Source organism: Glycine soja, chromosome 3 (assembly GCF_004193775.1).
Source record: "Glycine soja cultivar W05 chromosome 3, ASM419377v2, whole genome shotgun sequence".
Classification (NCBI taxonomy): domain Eukaryota; kingdom Viridiplantae; phylum Streptophyta; class Magnoliopsida; order Fabales; family Fabaceae; genus Glycine; species Glycine soja.
Window position 1 is genome coordinate 10,897,192 of NC_041004.1, and position 10,025 is coordinate 10,907,216.

Here is a 10,025-nt window from a genome sequence, read left to right on the forward strand (position 1 = left end):
GAAATCTGAGCCTAAAGGAGTTACTCTGAGCAATAGAAGAGATTTGACCTGAGATTAGGGCGTCGATGTTCATATCCATATGGGTTACCAAGCCATAAACCAACCTGGCTCTGTCCATGTTCAAATCTGAGGTGTGGGATGTGGGAGCTAAGTTGGAGTAAGAGAAGACACTCTATGTCTGGGCCAGTATAGTCAGATCCTTTCTAAGGAGTTTCCATGGTTGGCCCTCAACATTCAGAACAAACCCCTTGCGGGAAATACAAAGCCTGGCTTCAATCTCCTGAGGATTAGACCTCAACCTGCAAAATCTAGAGTAAGTGGGTAAAGATTCCCCCTCCTCTAATACCACTAGAGTCTGAAGAAACTCATGCAGGCTGTCTGCATCTATTTTGATCAGGTGTCCTCTTACTTTGGCTTGCTTTGGAGCTTGGTCCTCTGGGGTGTATAAATTAGCATAGAATTCCTTAACCACAACCATGTCTATGTTTCCATCCTGGAGGTTGGTGAGGCGTTTGTGTAGATTATGCCTCTCCAGCTTCACTTTAAACTCGTCAAATTCAGTATGATAAATCTGCACATTTCTCTCCAGAAGGATATTCCAGCTGAGAATGTTGTCCGTGTATCTATTCCAAGCTTCCAAAGATTGGAATCGCCTGGTATCATACTGAGTTACAGGTCTAGAAGCAGTGCTCTTTCTCTTCATGCCATCTACAATAAAAAGAACCCATCAGTTTATTAGACTAGAAGTTATCAAAATTGAAACAGAAAATAAAAACCGCAATTGGCAACATGCGCTTAGCGAGACGCAGCTCGCTTAGCGCGCCTTAGGAAAAACAACACACTGGCTTAGCGCAACAGGGATGCGCTTAGCCAGTTATGACAAAAAAAAAATTCTTTGCATAATTGGCTTAGCGAGATAGGCACTCGCTTAGCCCATAGCACTTTTATTTCAAACAATGGCTTAGCGAGCAGTGCTGGCTTAGCCTTATGCATGTTGCAATGAATAGCGCTTAGCCCACGGGGGCGGCACTTAGCGCGAGCAACACATCAAAAATTTGACCAAGTTATGTAGGCTTAGCGATGAGACTCGCTTAGCCCAATTACTGCCACAACGAATAGCGCTTAGCTCAGACAAGCTAGGTTTAGCGCGAGGCAGTCAACAAAAAAATCTGTCTAAGGTACCTGGGCTTAGCAAGATATCACTCGCTTAGCCACAGGTTTGTCATTAATGATGTGTTCAGGGGCTTAGCGCACACAGATGTCGCTTAGCCGCGATGTTCATAAAGAAGATGAACATTCAACAACATGGATGAACTCACTTAGTGCATGCATGTTGGCTAAGCGAGTTTGTCTGGAAATGCATATATTCAAGGCTTAATTGATGAACTCGCTTAGCGCATCAAACGCGTTTAGTGAGTTCATCGCATTTTCCAGAAAAATGCAAATGAAGAAGTCTTTCGACTTCCTCTATTAAGCCTCTAATAGGCCCCTATCAGACATGCAACATATTCAAAATTATCTACCACTTAAACTCCTAACAAAATCCTAACTTTTATTTATTCTACTTGCAATCTACCCCTAAAAATTAAAGTGCTAACCTAATGTCTTCTATCCTAAGGTATTAACAAGAGAAGAAGCATAAATGAAGTTGGGAACTTACTTGGATCAAAGATGCTCAGTGAAGATTGGATGCAAAATACAAGATTGAAGCTCGAAGATGCAATGCATGAATTTTAGAAGGCAGAGGTTGCAGGAAAACTTTTGAAATATTTGGGGTAAGTGTAAGTGTAACTGCTGTTACATTTTACTTATCCTTTTTTCGACCAACTCACTTAGCGAGTCAACCCACTAAGCGAGAGAAAGACGTTTGGCTTCTCGCTTTCGCTCTTGGCGGGCTGACATGCTGGGCCTAATTCAAATTCAAACATTTGTTTTTGAATCACGCTTAGTGCAAAGCAGCATGCTAAGCGAGTTGTGCAGATAAGGAATCCTACAACTCTCGCTAAGCCAGGCTCAAGGCCGGCTTAACGAATATACTGCATCCTGCATACAGAGGGGGTATGCGCTTAGCGAGTGGTTGCCAACTTAGCACTATTCAGGCCGCAAGGAATTGGGCTTAGCGCGAATGGGTCGCGCTTAGCTCAATTAAACCAGTAATTTGACCGCAAGGAAAAGGGCTTAGTGCAGGTACATTACGCTTAGCCAACAAACACGATGCGCTTAGCAAGTGTACTCTCGCTTAGCCCAATTCAAATCGAATTGAATTGGGCTATGCTCACCCATGGCCAGCTTAGCGAGCCCAATCAGCTTGAGATGTAGGGGTTTGAGTGCTTAGCGCAGGTTAGCCTCGCTTAGCGCATGGAGGAGATGCGCTCAACGCGTGATATGCGCTTAGCGAGTGGAATGTTTTCAAGTTATTTTCAGTCCACTTTCTCAAAACATTTAGATCAAACCCCAATATCTATAACTTAGTATAAGCTGATATACCCATTTTTCAATGATCATAAAGCAAATTCCAACTTATGCAATGCTTGAAAAACAAAATGAAAGAAATTAGAACTAGGTTGCCTCTCAAGAAGCGCTCTTTTAACATCATTAGCTTGACGCATATACCTCAATGGGTGATCAAATGCAAGATGGTGTTTGCCTTTTCAAACTCTCCACCATGGTACAATTTCAATCTTTGACCATTCACCACCTATGTTCTATCAGGGTCCTGAGATTATGGGTCATACAGCTCTATTGCACCATAAGGCCGAACTTTCTTAATGATAAAAGGTCCAGACCATTTGGACTTCAACTTACTAGGAAATAATTTCAATCATGAATTAAAAAGTAGTACCTATTGTCCTGGTTTGAAGTCTCTCTTTAACAACTTTTTATTGTGATAGGCCTTGACTCTTTCTTTGTAGAGTTTTGAAGATTCATAAGCTGTCAGTAACATTTCTTCTAATTCCAAAAGCTGAATCTTCCTTTGCTCCCTGGATGCCTTCTCATCAAAATTTAGGAATTTCAGAGCCCAATATGCTTTGTGTTCCATTTCAGCTGGTAAATGACATGATTTTCCATACACCAACTGAAAAGGAGATAAGCCAATTGGGGTCTTGTATGCAGTTCTGTAAGCCCATAATGCATCTTCCAATTTGGTTGACCAATCTTTTCTGGTTGATGCCATTGTTTTCTCTAATATCTTCTTTAATTCCCTGTTGGATACTTCGACTTGCCCATTAGTTTGAGGGTGATAGGGGGATGCCACCTTATGATTCATATGATATTGACTCAACACCTTTTTAAGATAAGCATTGCAAAAATGCGAGCCACCGTCATTGATCAAAATCCGAGGTACCCCTAATCGAGTAAAAATATTCTTCTTCATAAACTTCACCACAGTCTTAGCATCATTTCTTGGGGTGGCCACAACTTCCACCCATTTAGACACGTAATCAACAACCACCAAAATGTATACATTACCTACAGATGAAGGGAAAAGACCCATGAAGTCAATACCCCAGCAATCAAAAACTTCAACTTCCATAATGTTTTGAAGAGGTATCTCATTCCTTCGAGAAATTCCCCCTATTCTTTGGCATTGATCACACTTCAAGACATGGTGATGGGCATCTTTGAAGAGTGTTGGCCAGTAAAATCCTGACTGTAAGACCTTAGCAGTTGTTTTGTCTCCACCATAATGCCCTCCACATGGTGAATTATGACAGTGCCACAGTATACCCTTGGCCTCCTCACTTGTCACACATCTTCTAAGGAGATTATCTGCACCTACCTTGAACAAGTATGGATCATCCCATATATAAAATCAAGCATTATGGAAAAACTTATTCCGCTGCTACCAAGTGAGGTCTTTGGGGATGATACCAGCTGCCTTGAAACTGGCCATGTCAGCAAACCAGGGTCTCTCTGCAAACAAAAACAAAGATTCATCAGGAAATTCATCTTTTATTTCAGCTTCCTTTAAAGTGACCTCTTCATTGACTAGTCTGGATAGGTGGTTTGCTACCACATTTTCAGATCTTTTCTTGTCCCTGATGACTAAATCAAATTCTTGGAGTAACAATATCCATCTGATTAGCCGTGGTTTGGAATCCGCTTTGCGCAACAAATATTTTATTGTTGCATGATCAGTGTAAATTACAATCTTTGACCCCACCAAGTAAGATCGGAATTTCTCAAGTGCATAAATGATTGCCAACAATTCTTTCTTAGTAGTGGCATAATTGATCTAAGCATCGTTCAACACTTTACTGACATAGTAAATGGTATAAAAAATTCTACCCTTTCGCTGTCCCAGTACAACAGCTACTGCATAATCACTTGCATCACACATTAATTTAAACTCTTGTCCCCAGTCTGGTGCTGTAATCACAGGAGCAAAGACTAACTTGGCTTTGAGGGTATTAAAGGCTTATAAACATTCATCATTAAACACAAACACAACATCCTTGTTTAGCAGATTACTCAGTGGTTTGGCGATTTTGGAAAAGTCTTTGATGAATCGTCGATAGAATCCAGCATGACCCAAAAACCTCTGTATGCCTTTAACGTTAACTGGAGGGGGAAGTTCATCAATAACATAAATCTTTGCTTTATCCACCACAATTCCTCTTCTAGAAATCTTGTGTCTTAGCACGATGCCTTCTTGAACCATGAAGTGGCATTTCTCCCAGTTGAGCACCAAATTAGATTCCTCACACCGTTGCAACACTTTTTCTAGATTTGCTAGGCAATTTTCAAAAGATGCACCGAAGACAAAGAAATCATCCATAAAGGCTTCAATACATTTCTCTACCTTGTCAGCAAAAATTGCCATCATACATCTCTGGAAAGTAGCTGGGGCATTACATAAAACGAAAGGCATGCGGCGATAAGCAAATACACCAAAGGGGCATGTGAAAGCTGTCTTTTCTTGGTCTTGAGGATCCACTGCAATTTGATTGTATCCCGAATATGCATCTAAGAAACAGTAGAAAGATTTCCCTGCAAGTCTCTCAAGCATTTGGTCCATGAAAGGAAGTGGGTAATGGTCTTTCCTGGTGGCTTCATTTAGCTTTTTGTAATCAATACACATCCTCCACCCAGTGATTGTTCTGGTAGGAATTAGCTCATCTTTATCATTCTTTATCACTGTCATACCTCCCTTTTTCGAAACAACTTGAATAGGACTAACCCATGAACTATCTGAGATTGGGTAGATAAGCCCTGCTTCTAGCAATTTGAGCATTTCCTTCCTTACTTCTTCTTTCATGATTGGATTCAGCCTTCTTTGAGGTTGTCTCACAGGCTTGTAATCAGATTCCATATTAATTTTGTGCATACAATATGATGGACTGATCCCTTTTAAATCAGAGATGTGCCAACCAATAGCGGCTTTGTGACTTTTCAAAATCTGTACCAGTTGATCCTCTTCTTTCTTCTACAAGGAGCTGCTAATTATTACAGGTTTAGCCTTATAGTCCTCCAAAAATACATACTTCAAATGTGCTGGAAGGGTCTTTAGTTCTACTTTGGGCTTTTCCATTGGTATACTGTTTTCTAATGCTTCAAACATCACATGACCAACAAAATTATCTTCTGGACCATCCAGCTCTTCAATGCAAGCTAGCTCTTCTCCTTCATTTTCACTGACTAGGTATTCTGTCACATCGTCAAATTCTTTCTCCAAAGGAGTCTATAATACCATGGCTGAGGCTGTTAATTCTATCTCCTGCTCCAACGTTTCTTCTTTAAAATAGGCCTCACTATCATCTCGGTGTTTCATTGCTTCAGATAAGTCAAAGGATATCTTCTGATCCTCTACACTTAGTTCCAATTTACCTTTACCCATGTCTAATACACAACTAGTAGTTGACAGACAGGGTTGTCCCAGAAGGATTGGGCCCTAATAGTCTTCATGCCTTTCTTCTTTGACAATCAGTTGATAAGGAAATGTGTTAACTTGGAGATTATTTTCTTGTTGAGTGTGTATTTGTGAGCACTACTCCCGTTGCTGCGCTTTCTCCTCATCTTCTTATTTTAAATCATGCTCATTTACAGGGCTTTCCTCTTGAGCTTCAACCTCTACAAATTCTTCTTCTCTTCTACCCACAACTCAAGTCACTTCTTCTACCAGCTTACCAACTTGAATTTCTGTACTTTTAAATGCTCATTGAATAGATTCAATTGTATCCTTGAATTGCATTAACAAAGTATCCAAATTGGAACCTCTTCCTGCTTCATTTTGATAGTAGGGTTGTAACTCTAGTTCCCTTTGATAATCTTCTAAAAAATAGCTCTTGCCAAAATGAATCTCATGATTTTGCATTTAATTTTGATTAGCTTTAGAGCTAGCATGATATGCCATGAATTCTTCAAACACACTTTCAGGATCACGAGCTCTTTCTTCTTCATATTGATTGTGAGGATTTAACTCCTGTCTCCACCCAGAATTATTCGTGGAATAGAGATAACAATTGTCCTTGTTATGCTCTCTTCGACAAAAATCACAATTTATTTGTGGAATAGAAATAATAATCTCCATGATGCTAAATGAAAAGATTGAACTTTTTCGTCTAAAATGGAAGCTATTGTCCTGTCTTGCAACAATTTCCTTCTCCTTTCGGTTGGGTTCCTTCTTAAAGTTGTTTTAATTTCCAAGTCCAGAGGAACTAAATTACCTGTAGGAGATCTATACAAAACACTAACAGAAATAGCGGTTATCCAATTCAAGAATAAAACAAATATAAACAGAAACAAATATTCACAAATAATAAAAGAATAACAAATAAACACTTAAAATTGAACTAAACTTTCCAAATAGAAAGAAGTTCCCCGGCAACGGCACCATAAACTTGTTTGACAGCCGACAAGTACACTGGATCACGCAAGTAGTATAAAACGGTAAGTGAATACCGGGTATCGAACTCTCGGGGAACATGGTAAAGCTGTGGTTCAGTAAATAAGTGTCTTGGGATGAAAGTTTGGTGTGTGGTATGGACAAATATGTAAACTAAACTATTCAAAAGAAAATCACATGAGTAGTGGTGTATAAAGATAGATAGACAACGTGTTGGTCGTCCTACTGGGTGGCTGATGTTATTAAGGATGTTCTCTACCTAACAATGTTCATGTGTTCTATGTTGTCTCCTGGACTACTAAACCCCGATGTCTCGTGCATGTTTAGTCTAATCCTAATCAAGCATCGTCCTCAGATGTCTCTTGTTGGACTAAACTTAACCAAAACCGCATTAAGACATGACATAACAAAAACTAGGTTATCGTACCCCGATGTCTCATGAAAATACGATAAGCTAGCCCTGCCCTATCAGGTTCTAAGGATTAAACCATTTCCCAATGTTGAGTGACCCTAACTAAGCATGCAGTTGCGTGATCAAGGCAAAGACACACTAGAATAAAGTACTGATAGCATAGTGAACACATAAAACATCATTAGAATCATTTTCATCAAGTACCATATAGGAAGAACCAACTGAGGATTTAGCTCTCCATAGCAGGGAAGCTTCCTTTACAACAATGAGAAGAGAAGATGAAAGATAGAAGAAATACAAGAAGTGGGGATGTCTCCTGCACCTCTAGAAACCTCACAATCTTTCAAAATCTCATCCAAAGCTCCGCAAGATGGCTTCCTCATCAAGCTCAACTCTCTCTCAATCTCTCCACAGCTAAAAACTCTCAAAAAACTCAACAACCCCTCCAAAATTGAGATTTCAGCTTTAAATAGGCAATCCTGTCGGTGTGTGCGCGCTTAGCGGAAGATGAGCTCGCTTAGTGCGCGTAAGTGACTTCTGGCTTAGTGTCAGTCTTCTTGCTTAGCCTAAGGGTTAAAGGCGGTGTGCTTAGCGAGTTGACACTCACTCAGTGCCTCTGTACAACTCATCCTTCTTCCAGATTCTTCTGCGTGCTTAGCCGAAGGATAGTGCGCTTAGTGGATGGCTCGCCCAGCACATGGCGTGGCTCAACGAGTTCATAAATTTTGTACTTCACCAATCTTGCCCATTTTTCCTGAAATTGAAAAGGAGTTATCATTAAATACACAAAATTAGGATACTGAGTACCTATTACTTAAATTAACAAAAAGTAATTACACTACTACCAAAAACAACTAAAAATGGGAGGAGTCATATACAATTTACAACAGTTTCTTACACAAAAGTTAGTCGTATTGACCGACTAACAACCACCTCCCCCATTTGGCTATAAAATGGCATAGGGAGGCTGAGAGAAGGTCCCCAGCACCCTGGGTATCCAGAATTCACTTAAAATTAGTGAGAAGAAGAAGAAAGAAGGAGAAAATCAAAGCCCAAGCACTTCTATGACGTTTCCGTGATCAATTCTATGGACGTTCTTCACCGTTCTTCGCCGTACTTCACCGTTCTTCGTTCGTTCGTTGATCATCAACTGGTTAGTTTTTGATTTTGAAGCCTTGAATTCATTCTATGCAGCCTTAGGGGTCTATTCTTGCTTTGTATGTCTTCATCTTGATTCTTCTACTTTCGATATTCTCTTTCTTCGTTTTAAGCGAGTTTCGACCGAATGTTTAAGCCGTAATCTCATTTAATCAGTGTTTAAATGAGTTTTGACCGATCATTTGTGTTGTAATCTCGTTTAATCGCCTTTAAAGTAAAATTCAACTGATCGTTCATGCCGTGACCTCGGTTAATCATAAAAAAAGGCAAGTTTCAACCGGACAGTTACATTGAAAATTCCCCTTAAATGAGTTGAGAAATAACCAAATGAAACTAAGGCTAAAATCAACTCACAAATCAAGCTTTGTCCCTGAAAAGGTCATTTGAAAACCATTTCAAGGTCCAATGCCTTAAACGGTCTAAAAGAACTACATAGGTCTGAGTTCCTCATCGCAATTGAGGATATGTAAGAGCAAAAGCCCTGATTTTGTCGACCCCAAGAGATCGTTAAAGGTCCAACGCCTTAATGTTTCTCTCTTTTCAAAAACCAAGAGATTGTTAAAGGTCCAACGCCTTAACGTTTCTCTTTTCTTAAAAACCAAGAGATCATTAAAGGTCCAATGCCTTAACGTTTCTCACCTTTCAAAAACAAGAGATCGTTAAAGGTCCAACACCTTAACATTTCTCCCTTTTCAAAAATCAAGAGATCATCCAAAAGGGTCCAACGCCTTTGCGATTCTCTCTGTTCAAAAAAATCAAGAGGTCATTCAAAGGGTCCAACGGCTTAACGATTCTCTCATTTCAAGAATCAAAAGATCGTTTAAAGGTCCAACACCTTAAACGAATTTTGTTCGGTTAAAAGCAAACTTGCAAAAAAAGATAAAAACAACTTAAGCAACATTCAATTTTTCAAGAACTACGTAGGTCTGATTCCCTCATCGCACCCGAGGATACGTAGGAGCGAGGGCAATACCCTTGTCGCCCCCAAAAAGATAAAAAACATAAAAAGGAAAAATACATAAAAACATAAAAAGGGAAAATATATAATTTTGAAGTCATGTTTCGCACAATTGATTGAAGGCTGCCATCCCTTGTGACGGGCGCGTCGGGTGCTAATACCTTCCCCATGCGTAAACAACTCCCGAACCCTCATTTTCAAAATACGAAGACCATTGTCTTTTTGGTTTTTCCGACGTTTTCCTCAAATAAATGTTGGTGGCGACTCCACGCGTTTTCCTTCGACAGAAGACGCTCCCTTAGCCCGCTTGAGAGGCCTTTTCGCGCCCCCGCCAGAGGGCAGGTCACAACAGTTGGCGACTCCACTGGGGACTATTTTAAGAGAGTTAGGCCTCCTAATCTTGTGCAATATCATGACTTTCCCTTTTGTCGGTTTCCCTTTATTTCTCTTATGTTCTTGTGCATAACTCTTTGATGCTTTAGTGTGTTTTTTAAATGTATGCATGGGATAGATATTTATTCATTTGATGCACACAAACACCAACACTTTTTTCTCACACTATGAGTTAAAAAAGGACCCTATACCCGGGTTCGTGGGAACATAGGAAGTGGAGGTGAATCAGTGATCATGCTAAGTCTCCGACTTGATTG